Raw genomic sequence first — 17,191 nt, 5'->3', positions numbered from 1 at the left:
CATTTTAATGATGTTAATCCTGCCAATCCATGAGCAGGGTATGCGTTTCCATTTCTGCGTGTCCTCTCTTATTTCTTGGAGCAGAGTTTTATAGTTTTCTTTGTATAGGTCCTTCACATTTTTAGTCAAGTTGATTCCAAGATATTTGAGTTTGTGTGGCACTATTGTGAATGGGGTTGTTTTCTTAATGTCCATTTCTTCCTTATTACTATTGGTGTATAGAAAGGCCATTGATTTTTGTGTGTTAATTTTGTAGCCTGCCACATTGCTATATGAGTCTATTGTTTCTAGAAGCTTTTTTCATAGAGACTTTAGGGTTTTCTAGGTAGAGTATCATGTCATCTGCAAACAACGAGAGCTTGACTTCTTTCTTTCCTATCTGGATTAACTTGACATCTTTTTCTTGCCTAATCACTATAGCAAGTTCTTCCAGTGCTATGTTGAATCGAAGTTGTGAGAGAGGACAGCCTAGTCTTGTGCCAGAATTTAGAGGAAAGGCTTTCAGTTTTTCTCCATTGAGGACAATATTTGCCTCTGGCTTGTGGTAAATGGCCTTAACTATATTGAGAAAGGTTCCTTCCATTCCCATCTTGCTGAGAGTTTTGATCAAGAATGGATGTTGGACCTTATCAAATGCTTTCTCTGCATCTATTGATATGATCATGTGATTTCTATTTTTCTTGTTGTTGATGTTGTGTATGATGTTGATATATTTACGAATGTTAAACCAGCCTTGCATTCCTGGGATGAAACCTATTTGATCATAGTGGATGATCTTCTTAATGAGGCATTGAATCCTATTTGCCAGGATTTTGTTGAGGATCTTTACATCTGTATTCATCAGCAATATTGGTCTTTAATTTTCTTTTTTGGTACCATCTCTGTCTTGTTTAGGTATCAAGGTGATGTTGGCTTCATAAAAGCTATTTGGAAGTGTTTCTGTTTTTTCGATTTCATGAAAGAGTCTTGCCAGGAATGGTAGAAGTTCCTCTTGAAAGATTTGAAAGAATTCATTAGTAAATTCATCTGGGGCTGGACTTTTGTTTTTGGGCAGACATTTGATTACTGACTTAATTTCCTCAATAGTGATGGGTGTATTTAGATATGCTACATCCTCTTCATTCAACAGTGGAAGATTATAAGAGTCCAAAAATTTATCCATTTCTTCCAGGTTTTCATTTTTAGGCATAGAGTTTCTCAAAGTAGTTTCTGATTACCCTTTGAATCTCTACCATATCAGTAGTGATCTCTCCTTTTTCATTCCTAATACGAGTTATCAAGTTTCTCTCTTTCTTTCTTTGTTAGTTTTGCCAGTGGTCTATCAATCTTGTTTATTTTTTCAAAGAAACAACTTCTGCTTTCGTTGATCTTTTGGATTGTTTTTTGTGTTTCCACTTAATTGATTTCTGCTCTCAGCTTTGTTATTTCCTTATGTCTCCCTATTTTTGGGTCCTTTTGTTGAGTACTTTCTAATTCTATGAGCTGCATCATTAAGTTTTTCAGATATTCCCCTTCTTCTTTCCTGAAGTGTGCTTGCAAAGCTATAAATTTTCCTCTCAGTACCACTTTTGCTCTGTCCCATAGGTTCTGATAGTTTGTGTCTCAATTATCATTTGTTTCTAGGAAGGTTTTGATTTCCTCTTTGATTTTATCTCGGACCCACTAGTTATTCAGTATTAGGCTATTTAACTTCCAGGTATTAAATTTTTTCTTCTGTGTTCCTTTGCAGTTCACATATAATTTCAGGGCCTTGTGGTCAGCAAAGGTAGCCTGCAAAATTTCTATTATCCTCTTGATATTATGGAGGTATGTTTTGTGTGCTAGCATGTAGTCTATCCTGGAGAATGTCCCATGTATATTAGAGAAGAATGTGTATCCAGGCTTCTGGGGGTGGAGTGTCCTGTATATATGTACTAGACCTCTTTCTTCCATTTCTCTGTTCAGATCTAGTATATTCTTGTTGGGCTTCAGTCTGGTTGACCTGTCAAGTGTTGACAATTCTGTATTGAGGTCTCCCACAATTATTGTGTGTTATTGATATTATTTTTCAGATTTGTCAACAATTTTATTAAATATTTTGCTGGCCCCTCATTCTGTGCATATATGTTTAAGAGAGTGATTTCTTCCTGCTGTATGTATCCCTTGATTAATACAAAATGTCCATCTTTGTCCCTTACAACTTTCCTAAGTATAAAGTTTGCACATCTCATATTAGTATGGCCACTCTAGCTTTTTTTTATGGGTGTTGTTTGCTTGAATGATTTTCCTCCAGCCTTTTATTTTGAGTCTATGTTTTTTCTGACTATTAAGTTGTGTTTCTTGTAGGCAGCAGAAGGTTGGATTGAGTTTTTTGATACATTTAGCCACTCTGTGTCTCTTAACTGGTGCATTTATTCCATTGACATTGAGAGAAAGAATTGTCCTGAGAGTTAGTGCCATCTCTATATTGAAGTTTGATGTGTTTGTTGGTCAGTCTTGTCTTAAAGTAGATCTTTCTGTTTTTCTTTTAAGCATGGTTTTGAGTCTGTAAAGTTTCTGAGCTGTTGTCTGTGAAACCATGTATTGTTCCTTCAAACCTGAAAGTGAGTTTTACTTGGTGCAGTATTCTAGGCGAAGCATTTATTTCATTGAGTTTTGTCACTATGTCCCACCACTGTCTTCTGGCCTTGAATGTTTTCGGTGACAGGTCTGCAGTAAATCTCAAGGATGTTCCCTTGAATGTAATTTTTCTTTTCTATCTTGCTGCTTTCAGAATTTTGTCTCTAATTGTAGGATTCATCATTGTGACTAGGATTTGTCTTGGGGTGTTTTTTCTGGGGTCTCTTTTAGTTGGTACTCTTCGGGCATGCAGGATTTGATCGCATGTATTCATTAGCTCTGGTAGTTTCTCTTTAACGATGTTCTTGACTGTTGATTCTTCCTGGAGATTTTCTTCCTGAATCTCTGGGACTCCAATGATTCTTAAGTTGTTTCTGTTGAGCTTATCATAGACTTCCATTTTCATCTGTTCCCATTCTTTGAGTAATTTTCCCATTGTTTGATCATTTACTTTAAGACTTTTTTCCAATTTCTTCTGCTGTATGGAGTTGTTATTTTTCTCATCTTCCAGTGTACTAATTCTGTCCTCAGCTGCTGTTAACCCATGAGAGAGCTCAACCATGTTTTTCTTCAATTCATCTACTGAGTTTTTCAGACCTGTTATTTGACCTGAAAGTTCAGTTTGGAGTTTTCTGATTTCTATCTTCATATTCTCTTGATTCTTATTATTGTTCTCTTCTATAATTTCTTTGAGTTCTTTGAACATCTTTCATATTGCGACTCTAAACTCCTTATCTGAGAGACTGAATAGTTGGTGGGTCATGTTCAAGTCATCAGAGTTGCCATCGTCATTCTCTATGTCTGGCGCTGGCCTGCGTTGTTTCCCCATTGTCACACTTGTATTGTGGGTTTTTCTATGTGTTGTGGTTGTATTCATTGGCTAAATGATGTGCACGGCCAGGAAGTGAAGCAGAGCGGCCGTGCTCCTCTGGCTCCACCCTTTCTCAGCTTGTAAACTCACCTTCAGGTAAGGCTCCAGGGAAGATGAGCCATCCGCAGATGAGCCACACAAAGGATGAAATCAGGCCGAAAATGGAGCACAGCACAGAAGACAGGCAGATAGGGGTGCTGGCATCTGAATTCTAGAAGAGTTCCTCAATTCTGTCTCTTACTCTGAAGCAGGCAGGATCACCGGCAGGAACGCTGATGAAATCCAGTTTCAGGCAACTGGAAACTGCATGGACCAAGATGGCTTCTGCGCCCTTCTGGCTCCCAGCAGAAACCAGCAAGAATCAGTGTGTGTACCTCCCGACCTACCTGTGAAGCAGGCAGGATCACCAGCAGGACCGCTGATGAAATCTAGTTTCAGGCAGCTGGAAACAGAATGGACCAAGATGGCTTCTGTGCCCTTCTGGCTCCCAGCAGAAACCAGCAGGAATCAGTGTGTGTACCTCCCGACCTACCTCTGAAGCAGGCAGGATCACCGGCAGGAACGCTGATGAAATCCAGTCTCAGGCAGCTAAAAACAGCATGATCCAAGATGGCTTCTGCATCCTTCTGACTCCTGGCAGAAATCAGCAGGAATCAGTGTGTGTATGTCCTGACCCACCTCTGAAGCAGGCAGGATCACCAGCAGGAACGCTGATGAAATCCAGTCTCAGGCAACTAAAAACAGCATGATCCAAGATGGCTTCTGCATCCTTCTGACTCCTGGCAGAAATCAGCAGGAATCAGTGTGTGTATGTCCTGACCCACCTCTGAAGCAGGCAGGATTACCGGCAGGAACACTGATGAAATCCAGTCTCAGGCAGCTGGAAACCGCATGGTCCAAGATGGCTTCTGTGCCATTCTGGCTCCCAGCAGAAACCAGCAGGAATCAGTGTGTGTACCTCCAGACCCACCTCTTTATTTTCCATTTTTTAAGTTACAATAGCAAGTATAGATAATAGGAAAAGTGTGGAATTGTATAATAGAATTCAAAAAACAAAATGCAAAACTATAAACGTAATTTCAACAAAATATTTAGAAGAGATCTATCATAAATATAATTTCTTTAATATCCACCTTAACATTCTACTTACATTTGTTCGATATCCATTTAAAATGATAGTAGTGGCCGGAATGATAGCGCAGCGGTAGGGTCTTTGCCTTGCACATGGCTGAACCAGGATGGACTTCAGTTTGATCCCCAGCATCCCAGATGGTCCTTCAAGCCAGGAACAATTTCTGAGAGCATAGCCAGGAGTTACTCCTGGGCATCACTGGGTGTGGCCCAGAAACAAAAAAATAAAAATAAAAAATAAGAAAAATAAAAATCAGAGTAATTAAAATTTCAAAATAAAATAAGATCAAATGTTTAGAGCTGTGTAGGCAGTACAGTATGTAAGATGTTTGCTTGGCTCATGGCAGACCTAGGTTCAATCCTTAGTATCATATATGTTCCCCAAACACCATCAAGAGTGACCCCTAAGTGCTGAGTGAAGGATAGGTCCAGAGAAGTACAGGATACAACCCCAACACATAATAAAATAAATAAATAAATAAATAAAACAAAATTTTAGACAGTAATAAATATCTGCAAAAGTTTGGTAGTTAAATTTTATAGTTAAATAACAAAACTTACTTTTAAGCCTAGCATCTCATTAGGGCTGTTCTGGATAATATGTGTTAATTTCTCTGTAGTTTAACAAAGACAATGACTAAGAATACCACTTATTGATTAAGAAACTGGATTATTTAATTATCTGCTCCTTTTCTTTTCAAAAGTAAGCTCCTAGAGAATATGACTAAAATATATAGGCACTGTAAGAAAAAAGTTATTGGTCCAATGACTGAGATATAAAATATGTGAAGCTTCTAAGTACTTTATTAGTTTTGACATTCACATTGCATGAGAAATCCTGACCTTAGAAAGCCTTCGACATTTTTTTTAGATATTTAAATAGTTTTCTACTATTTAAATTACAAAAGCTTTAAAACTTAGAATAGAAGTCTACATATTTTCAGTATTGCCATCTACTATGTTTGTAGATGAACCTTCCCTCCAATAGGATCCTAGAACCCTTTCTCCCTCTCTTTTTAATTAACACTTGTTGCTCATTGAGGCAAAATATCCCTTGAAAAGTAAAAATTGTTATTGATGTGTTTGTTCCAAGCATTCTTTTTATTGTAACCTCTGGGACACAAATTAGATATGCCCTTTACTCTTGTATGTCAAGCCATAACATAAAAATATCATCTTCCAGTTGTATAAAGCCCAAGAAAAATGGGAATATTTTTTATTCCTCAATCTGTAATTAGCTAATAAAAATAAGAATGCTCTCAATTCTATGAATTATTTTCTCTTATATGTCATTCCCTAAGAGACTTTTATTTTCCTTGAATACTGTTTGTACCCCTAGAGGCAAATGCCTGTGTTCCAAGAAAAAGCAAAATACTTAACACACATAAGAGCTTCATAAATGTTTGTAGAACAACTAACCAAATAAATGGATGCTGACATTCACTGTTATAAGTAAGTAATGGAAAAATTATGACATACTAAAAGGATATAAAGTAAAGAAAGGAAGGGACAGGACCTTATGATAAAATTGAAATGGGGATAACTCTAAGATCTTCAGTATTTATGTTGTTTATTCTTCTCTTGGATACACTCCATTTTTTCCCAGTGCTTTCTTCACTTTATCTCTCCTGATCTTTCTAAGTTAGCTTACTTTGCTTATCCCAAATTCATGTTATAATACTACACTTTTCACCTACCCTTTACAATACACATTTCCAAATATAAAAAAATGATTTATCCATTTTTAGTGGTTTCCATTTCAGAAATATTTATGAGTAAAGAATCAAGTGTACATGATAATATTAACTGAAATTTCATAGCTGGAGAAGAGGCAATTTCTAGAGGTAGAAACACAATAAGAAAGATATTTGATAAGACTCAATGATACCACAGTTGACAGAAATACCTATTATAGGAAATAATTGGATCAATTCTATTTAGCCTTAGATATCTTAAAATTGGTTCCTAGGTAATTTTTAAATAAATGCCAAACACATTAAAGAATTTTTACCTTTCATTTATGCTTTGAATATTCTTATTTTTATAAATTATTTCTTTATTTAAACACCATGATTACAAATATATTTGTAGTTATATGATTACAGTCATGTAAAGAACACCCCCTTCACCAGTGCAGGATTCCCACCACCTATTTCCCAGGTCTATCTACTCCCCACCCCACCCACACCTGTACTTGAGATAGGCTTTCTTTTTCCCTCATTCATTCACATTGTTATGATAGTTTTCAGTGTAGTTATTTCTCTAACTGCACTTATCACTCTATGTGGTGAGCTTCATGTCATGAGCCACACCTACATGGGAAGATGGGGGGAAATAAGAGTTGGGACTAAGGCAATAAAATATTAGAAATGAGATTTGTAGAGAAGTATCAAGGTTACAATACAAGATGGATGTTATGGATATATAAAATGTATGCATACAATACTATCAATAGGAAAACAAGGAGAAAAAAATTCCAGTGACTGTCCCAACATAAACCAGTACTAAAACAGCCCGCCCTCCTCCCAAAGTGCATTTCCATTAGTGTAAGGAGAGGTATGGGGAAGCCTGAGGACCACTAGGAGTCCACCTGAACCCACTTCTGGCCTTCTGAGCTGGCACCAAGGGAAGGCCTGGAGTCAGGGGAAAAAGACAAGGATGGCTGGGGGCCTGCCAAGCCTCCCAGCACTCCCCAGCCCAGGGAGAATGACTCCAGTATGGGGCCTCCCCAAACCACATACCTGGCAAGAGCTGGTCTCCAGAATCAAGGAGGAAACCAGAAGCCAGATGTCTGCCCGCACTCCTCCCATGCACCTCCCCACCTGGAGTACGGAGGAAGGGGGGAAGCCTGAGGACCACTAAGAGTCCACCTGAACCTACTTCTGGCCACCTGAGCCGGCACCCAGGTAGGGCCTAGAGTCCAGGGGAAAAAGAGGGGGTAGGCTATGGGGCCTGCCAAACCTCCCAGCACTCCCCAAGCTAGGGAGAAAGGCTCTGGCATGGGGTCTCCCTAAACCCTGTGCCTGGCAACACTTGCATAAGCTCAGTTTTTCTGACCTGTTAGTTCAGTGTGAAAATTTCTAATTTAAGTTGACAAATCTTCTTGATGCTTAATTTTGCTCCAGTCAAGTCTATCGATGCTTTTTTTTTGAGATCCCTGAACATTTTCCATAATTCTACTCTAAACTTCTTATTTGAGAGGATACCTATTTGTTTCCTACTTTTTAGATTATTAGAGGAGCCATCTTGATTTCTGTAAATATGGGGGTGTACTGCAGAATTACTCCATTGGCAAAGATATAGATTGCTTCTTAAAATGTGCAGAAATGGAATTCAGGGGTTTCAAGATAAGTGTGGCTGCAGAACAAAGCGGAGCGGCTTTGCTTTTCGGGTGTGGGTCCTGGAGAGATTATAGTCCTTAGAGTGTCTAGGCAGGATCAGCAGAAAAGAGGAAGAGAGCATGGCCTCCATGCTTTATAAGTCTCTGGGTACCCAATCACACTGCAGGAATTGGCCCCATGTGCGTTGGGTGGGGACATCTTACCGGGTGTGGGTTCTGGAAAGATTATAGTCCTTGCAGTGTCTAGGCAGGCTCAGCAGAAAAGAGCTGCTTTGAATATTCTAATGATTACTGTCAAATACTGTATCTTTTCTCACTTTATTTCACCAATTTTTTTTGAAATCACAAGTCCATAATTTCATAGATTTCTCGTTTTTTTTCAGGGTCAAACTTAAAGTTTCTTACCACTCTAATGAAATTTAAATTTGGTTTGGCTTTCCTGATTCTAATAATATAACTCCTAATAGCACAATTGCTTTATCATTTTCCCCAACAATCCCTAAAACTAAATAATTTTATCTCCCAATCTTGAGAATAAACCTGATTTTGTCATAGAGTAGATTTGAAGTTATCAATGGATTTTGACCAACACTTTAAAATACTTGTCTTTTTCCATTGTCTTTCAATTATCTGTCTTTTTCTATTTAGGTCATCCTAAACTTATCTCATCACTAGAAGCACTCATAGGAGTTTCTACTTATTTTACATTAACAGGAAGAATGTTAATACCCTGCTAATGTCACAGTCCTTTATCCCCAGCACTTTGTTTCACCATTATCCTATGCACTACACTGCCTTCTTTCATGAATATCTCTAGATGTTACATTTCAACTTCCTGACCAATTCTTTCATTTAAGTAATCTAGGACCATAAATAAATATGGATGGACACAACATTCTGTTCTAGTTTTTAAAGGTGGAGTCTTATTCAGATAAAATTGGTGCTATAAAAATGTTGCACGAAGGATAGAGAAATAGCACAGTTGGGTAGGGTTTATGCTTGGCATGGAGCTTTCCAGAGTTTGAGCTCCAGTACCCATATAGTCCCCAAGCCAGCTAGGAGTGACATCTTAGTGAAAAACAAAAACAAAAACAACAACAAAACAAAACAAACAAAAAACCAGGAATAATCCCTGAGTGTCATGTCTACAAAAATCAAAAATCAAAAAACAAAACATACGTCAAAAAAACAATAAATTTTTGGTTCATGAATCATAGATATAGAGGTGAGTCTGACTTGCTAAAACCAGAGTATTGAAACTAGAAAGACAGTTGGTTAGGGTGCTTGTTTTGCATGGGTTTGAGCTCTGGCACCTTCAGGCATGAGGATTGAGCACTGAGACAGAAGTATATCTTGATCAACACTGCGTGTAGCTCAAAGCCCTATCAGTAAATAATAAAATAAAACTGAGATATTTATGGGCAAATATTTTTTCTGCTGTCCAGCTTTTAAATGCTACCAAAACAAAGGTTTGAGCCTTTCATTACTAGTTTCTGTTTCTCTCAGTACAATTCCTTCTCAGACTATGTCTGCTTTTTTTAAATTGGGTTTTTTTATTGACAGGAGATCCTTGTAATTACAACCATTCTAAGTAATCTAAAATATTCTCCACAATGCTATCTTTAATAATATCTAAAAAATTCTTTTTTTTTCTAAAAAGAAACTTATTAACATGGCCTAAAAAGTGAAACATCTTTGAGTAGGCCATTATTTGACCTTTAATATTATGACTGATATAATGATGACATTGTCTTAATTGTTGTGTTATAGTCAGGACAGAGTAAAAAAATGATGTTTAAATCACATATTATACTTCTTGCTGCTTTCACAATGAAGAAAATGTATTTCCACTTTGTTGTTTACATCTATTCCAATTTTTTCTTAACATTTTTAGGGGCCAAAGCAATAGGACAATGGGGAGGGTGTTTGCCTTACACAAGGCTAACATCATGGGTTTTAACCCCAGCATTCCATATGGTCCACAAAGTGGCTCCCAGTAGTGAATCCGAGTACAGAGCTAGGAGGAATGCCTAGATGGAGCTGAGTGTGTCTTCAAAAGCAAAAAGAAAAAAAAGGGATAGGTTGAATGTGTTCTTTAATCTCTTGAAAATAAAATATAAGACACATATTTCATGTCACTTTTACTTAATTTTAGGGTACAATGAAGGCCTATGTGTTAAGTAGCCCTAATAATAACTTGCCTAAACATTCACAGATGGTAACACAGTTGAACAGACATATGAAAGTATGTGGCAGAAGAATCATTTGTTCCAATAGATTTATCTGGTAGCTGCCAGAGTTTTGAATTCCACTGTTATAATGGCCTATTGGTTTTCAAAGCTATCACACACTTGAGAACAGAAGATAGGAATTTGGGGCTGGGAAGGTGGCGCTAGAGGTAAGGTGTCTGCCTTGCAAGTGCTAGTGTAGGACAGACCGTGGTTCCATCCCCCGGCGTCCCATATGATCCCCCCAAGCCAGGGGCGATTTCTGAGGGCATAGTCAGGAGTAACCCCTGAGCATCAAACGGGTGTGGCCCCAAAACCAAAAAAAAAGAAAAAAAAAAGAAGAAGAAGAAGAAGATAGGAATTTGGCAAATTCTACCATAAATCTTCTTACTAAGATTTAGCCTTTTTGTTAATGAATAGTCAGTTGCTGTAAACTTGTAATTAGGTAAATATTTTGTTGGCTTTTTTTATTTGGGGGTTCACACCTGGTGATACTCAGGGTTATCTCCTGCTCTGCACTCAGAAATTATTTCTGGAGGTGCTTAGAAAATCATATGGAGTGCCTGAGTTCAAACATGGGTTTGACAACATGCAAGGCAAATACCTTACCTGCTATATTTGCTCAGATTCCACATTTTTAAAGGTTGATTTTTATAATATTTTCCAAACTTTTTATTATTTTAATGAAAGAGAAAATTGTGGATGATCCTCCCCTGCTATTTTCAATTATAATTATTAGTAGGACTGAATATTAACTAATTAAATAATTAATTTAGTAATTAAGTAATAATTACTAAAAGACTGGGCATAGATCATATATTAAAATACAATTTATGTGCATTTTATTAATATCTTTATTTAAACACCTTGATTACAAATATGATTGTAGTTGGGTTTCAGTCATGTAAAATACACCTCCCATCACCACTGCAACATTCCCAACACCAATGTCCCAAATCTCCCTCCACCCCACCTGTACTCTAGACAGGCTTTCTACTTCCCTCATTCATTCACTTTGTTATGATAGTTCTCAGTGTAGTTATTTCTCTAACTGCACTCACCACTCTGTGGTGAGTTTTATATTGTGAGCTGGACATTCAAGCCCTCCTCTCTTTATCTCTGAGAATTATTAAAAAATATCTTTTCTTTTTCTTTTTTTTTTTTTTTTTTGGTTTTTGGGCCACACCCGGTAACGCTCAGGGGTTACTCCTGGCTATGTGCTCAGAAGTTGCTCCTGGCTTGGGGGACCATATGGGACACGGGGGATCGAACCGCGGTCCGTCCAAGGCTAGCGCAGGCAAGGCAGGCACCTTACCTTCAGCGCCACCACCCGGCCCTTTTATTTTTCTTAAAACCCATAGATGAGGGAAACTATTCTGTATCTATCCCTCTCCCTCTGACTTATTTCACTCAGCATAATAGATTCCGTATACATCCATGTATAGGAAAATTTCATGACTTCATCTCCTGACGGCTGCATAATATTTCATTGTGTATATGTACCACAGTTTCTTTAGCCATTCACATGTTGAAGGTCATCTTAGTTGTTTCCACAGTCTGACGCTGCAGTGAATATGGTGTGAGGAATGGATTTTTGTATTGTATTTTTGTGTTCCTAGAGTATTTTCTTAGGAGTGGTATAGCTGGATCTTATGGTAGCTCAATTTCCAGTTTTTGGAGAAATCTCCATATCGCTTTCCATAAAGGTTGGACTAGACGGCATTCCCACCAGCAGTGAATAAGGGTTCCTTTCTCTCCACATCCCCGCCAACACTGCTTGCTCTCATTCTTTGTGATGTGCACCAATGTCTGTGGCGTGAGCTGGTACCTCATAGTTGTTTTTATTTTCAACTCCCTGATGATTAGTAATGTGGAGGACACACGGAAATGGAAACACATACCCTGCTCATGGATTGGCAGGATTAACATCATTAAAATGGCAATACTCCCCAAAGCATTGTAGAGATTTAATGTGATCCCTCTAAAGATACCCATGACTTTCTTCAAAGAAGTGGATCAAACACTCCTGAAATTCATTTGGAACAATAAACACCCTCGAATAACTAAAGTACTCCTTGGGCAAAGGAATATGGGAGGCATTACTTTCCCCAACTTTGAACTGTATTACAAAGCAATGGTTATCAAACATCATGGTATTGGAATAAAGACAGACCCTCAGATCAGTGGAATAGGCTTGAGTACTCAGAGAATGTTCCCCAGACATACAATCACCTAATTTATAATAAAGGGCAAGAAATCCTAAATGGAGCAAGGAAAGCCTCTTCAACAAATGGCGTTGGCACTACTGGTTAGCCACTTGAAAAAAAGCGAATTCAGACCCCTAGCTAACACCATGTGTGAAGGTAAAATCAAAATGGATTAAAGACCTTGATATCAGGTTGGAAACCATAAGGTATATAGAACAACACGTTGGTAAAACACTTCATAGCATTGAGACTAAAGGTATCATCAAGGAGGAAACTGCACTTTCCAAACAGGTGGAAGCAGAGAGACAAACAGATGGGCATATATTAAGCTGAGAAGCTCCTACACCTTAAACGAAATAGTGCCCAGGATACAAGAGCCACCCACTGAGTGGAGGAACCTATTCATCCAATACCCATCAGATAAAGGGCTAATATACAAGGTACTGACAGAAATTTACAAGAAAAAAATCTAATCCCATTCAAAAATGGGGAGACGAAATGAACAGACACTTTGAGAAAGAAGCAATACAAAGTTTATGTGTATTTTAAGGTCAATGCTGTATGAAAAAATCCATTTATACCAAAATTAGGAAGGAAAAATATTGCTAAAATAAAAGTGGCACAGAAAATAAAAATTTAGCAATGAATTATCTTGTCTGTGTGAGAAATGATAGCTCTTTGGATGACAGTCCTGGAAATGGAGTTACACAGTAGTATCTAAATTTGTGACATATTTTTTTGTATTTTAACCATGTTATTTATTTATACAGTATAAGATTTTTAATACAACTGTTAGAGACTAGATAGGTAGATAAATTAGAATGTAATTTATAGGACCTTTAAATCCAGAATGCTAGTGCTGGAGGTGGAACGCTGCCCCTGAGGAAGCCCTATAATTGCTCTATCTGATTCTGCTCCCAGATGTTTATTCCACTAAAATAAGGCACTTGATTGTAAACCTTTAGCATACATACAAAGTTATATATCTTGACATATTTTTTCTATGACCTACCTTACCTAAACCAAAGTGCTATTTTATATACTTCTATTCTCTTCCTCCATTTTCTTTTTTTTAATATAACCATCATAATTTTCTGACAAGAATGAATTTCTGTTGTACTTTGTTTTGCTGATTTATACTTCAACTATTGCTTCATAATTATTTCATTTAGCATAATTATTTGAAGTTTCACCCATGCAAGTTGTTTAAAATGATACTATTTCATCCTTTTAAAATTTCTGAGCAATATTTCATTTAATATATATGTAAGTTGTATATATATTTTTATCCTTGAACTTATTATTGGAATTTTTTTAAAACAGCTTTGAGGTCTATATCTAGAAATATAACTGTTTTTATAATTTCAAGTAGTTATGTCAACATCTTTGATTCATTTCAAGTTATTTTCTGTGCAGTAAAAATAGTGACCCCATTCTTTTTACTTCTTTCCCATGTGAGTATATATTTTTTAACTCTTATTTAAAATCTATACTTTTGATGTTGTGAGGTTATATGTCAATGATGTTTTGATTTGCATATCTTGATGATTAGCCATGTAAAGAATTTTTTCATGTGCTTTTTGGCCACTTGCATTTTCTTGTTTGTTAATTTCTTCTCCCCATTTTTCAATGGGATTATTTTTTCCTTCTTGCTAAGTTTTATTATTACTTTGTATATCTTAGATATTAACACCTTATCAGATGAGTATTGTGTGAATAGTTTCACACATTCCATAGGTAGTATTTGCAACCTAGTCACTGTTTCCTTTGAGGTGCAGAAGCTTCTCAGTTTAATGCAGTACTATTTGTTTATCTTTGCTTCCACTTACTTGGACAGTGGTGCTTCATCTTTGATAATGCCTTTACCTTCCACGTCATGTAGTACTCTGCCTTAGTTTTTCTCTGTGTGTATTATGGTTTCAGGTCTGATATCAAGGTCTTGAATCCATTTTGATATGATCTTGATTCATGGTTAAAGAAGGTCTGAGTTCACTTTTTTTTACATGAAGTTGATCAATTTTCCCAATACCACTTGTTGAAGAGGCTTCCCTTACTCTACTTTGTATTTCTTTTTCTTTATCAAAGATCATTTAATTGGACACTAGTTTTAGAATATTCAAATCTATTCCACTTATCTGAGGGTGTCTTTATTCCAGTACCATGTTGTTTAATGACTACTGTTTTTTAATAAAATATAAAGTTAGGGAAGTGATGCCTCTCCTGACTTTTCCCCAAGGATTTCTTCAGATATTCATGGATGTTTATTGTCCAAATAAATTTTAAGAGTGTTGGACTCACCCCTTTGAAAAATGTTATGAGTATTCTTATAGGGATTGTGTTAAATCTGTACAATGCTTTGGAAAGTATTGCAATTTTAATGATATGTTTTCAACTCATGAGTAGTGTCTATGTCTTCCTATCCTTGTGTCCTCTTTTATTTCTTCAAGCAGTGTTTTGTAGTTTTTTTTTTTGTATAGGTCATTCACCTCCTTAGTTAAGTTGACTCCTATTTTCTGATTTGTAATTTTCTAAGGCACAATTGTGAATGGGATTATTTATTTTTATAATGTCTATTTCTTCTGTTTTATTATTTATATCTAGAATAGTCAAGGGTTTTGTTACTAATTTTGTAACATGCTGCATTACTTTTCAAATATATTGCTTCTAGAAGATCTTTTGGTAGCATCTTTAGGATATCATTTCATCTGCAAATAGCAAGAATTTTACTTCTTCCTTTCCCATCTGGATTCCCTTGATATAACTTTTGCCTAATTTCTATGGCAAGTACCTTCAGTACTATATTGAATAGAAGTGGTGAGAGGCAGATCTTAGAGGTTTTTAGTTTATTCCTGTTGAATAGAGCCTGGCACACATCTCAAAGAACGAGAACAATCAGTGCTGGCATTGATGCAGGCAGAAAGGGACTATCATTCATTGCTACTGGGAAAGTAAACTGATCTGTCCTTTTTGAAAAATAATATGGATGTGTCCCTCAAAAAACTATCAATTTAGTTTCCATATGATCCAGCAATACCACTCCAAAGAATATTCCATAAAAATCCAAAAACAGCAGGCAGAAAAACCTTTGGCATTCCTATGGTTTTTACAGCACTGTTTACAATAGCCAGAATCTGGAAATAACCCGAGTGCTCAGCATCATAAAAGTGGCTAAAGAAACTGGTACATCTATACAAAAGAACACCACAAACTGTTAGAATAAATGAAGTCATAAAATTTGCTTATACATGGATGATATGTAGACTATTATGCTGAGGAAATGAGTTAGAAGGTTAGATATAAAATAATCTCACTTATTTTCAGGATATAACAAAAATAAACTATAATAAGGAAATAATATCCAGAGACAATAGAATAGTGATCAGGAACACCAGCCCATGCTAGAAAGCTTGTCACAGTAGTAATGAAATCAGTTAACACAGTGATGATGATAGTTGGAACTAATCACTCTAGACAAAACTGAGTGTTGAAAAGGGATAAAATGCTATACTCTATTATCAAAAATGCAAACCACAGTGTCAAAAAAAGAAAACAGAGAGAAGAAGAAGAGAGAGAGAGGAAGAGGGAAGGAAGGAATGAGGGAGAAAGAGAAGTAAAATGCCTGCCCCAGAAGCTGGCAGGGAGGGTTGGTAGGAGGGAAATTGGGAACATTGGCAGTGGAAAAAGCCATGCTATTGATGAAAGGGCAATGTACATTCTATAGCTGAAACTCAATCATGAACAATGATGTAACTACAGTGCTTAAAGTAATTATATTTTTATTAAAAAAATCCCTACCTTTTCTCCATTATGTGCTCTTGGCTCCTTTGTTGTATGTTAAATGTTCTTTGAAGAATGGGTTTATGTCTAGAATCTCTGTTCTATTTCATTTGTCTGTGTCTATTTCTGTTCTAGTTTTCTACTGTTTGGACTGTTATTGTTTTATAGTGCTAGTTTAAGTAATGGGATATGTTACCTCTATATTTCTTTTCTTCTCTTGGTATCACTTTGCCTATTTTTGCGGCCTTTTGTTTTTTTCATGCAAGTTTTAGAATTGTTTATATATTTATTGCTTATTGCCACTGTGACTTTTATACAGATCACATTGAATTGTTTCTTTTGATAAAATGAATATTTTGTCAATATTTATTTTTCTAGCCAATAAAAAGTTGTTTTCAATTATTAAAACTACACTTACCAGTTTTACTGTTCAGTCATCTTTTAATTTACATTTCTCATTGTTTTTTTTTAAATCTTAAGGTCTAAGGGCCAGTGAGGTGGTGCTAGAGGTAAGGTGTCTGCCTTGCAAGCGCTAGCCAAGGAAGGACCACGGTTTGATCCCCAGGCATCCCATATGGTCTCCCCAAGTCAAGGGTGATTTCAGAGCACTTAGCCAGGAGTAACCCCTGAGCATCAAACGGGTGTGACCTCAAAAACCAAAATAAAATAAAATAAAATAAAATCTTAAGGTTCTGATTTAAGTAGAGTCCATACATCTGTATAATTATGATTAATTCTGGGGAGTTTTTAATTGTTGATTTTCTTGCTATATTTGAACCTTTTTATATTTTCTTTTTTCTTTTTCTTTTTTTTTTTTTGGTTTTTCGGGCCACACCCTTTTGATGCTCAGGGGTTACTCCTGGCTACGCGCTCAGAAATTGCCCCTGGCTTGGGGGGACCATATGGGACGCCGGGGGATCGAACTGTGGTCCTTTCCTTGGCTAGCGCTTGCAAGGCAGACACCTTACCTCTAGCGCCACCTTGCCGGCCCCAAACCTTTTTATATTTTACCAAAATAAACTTTGTATTTTAATGAAGA

Source organism: Suncus etruscus, chromosome 3 (genome assembly GCF_024139225.1).
Source record: "Suncus etruscus isolate mSunEtr1 chromosome 3, mSunEtr1.pri.cur, whole genome shotgun sequence".
In the NCBI taxonomy this organism is placed as follows: Eukaryota; Metazoa; Chordata; class Mammalia; order Eulipotyphla; family Soricidae; genus Suncus; species Suncus etruscus.
The sequence above is the reverse complement of the archived record's forward strand: the minus strand, read 5'-3'. Positions refer to the sequence as shown.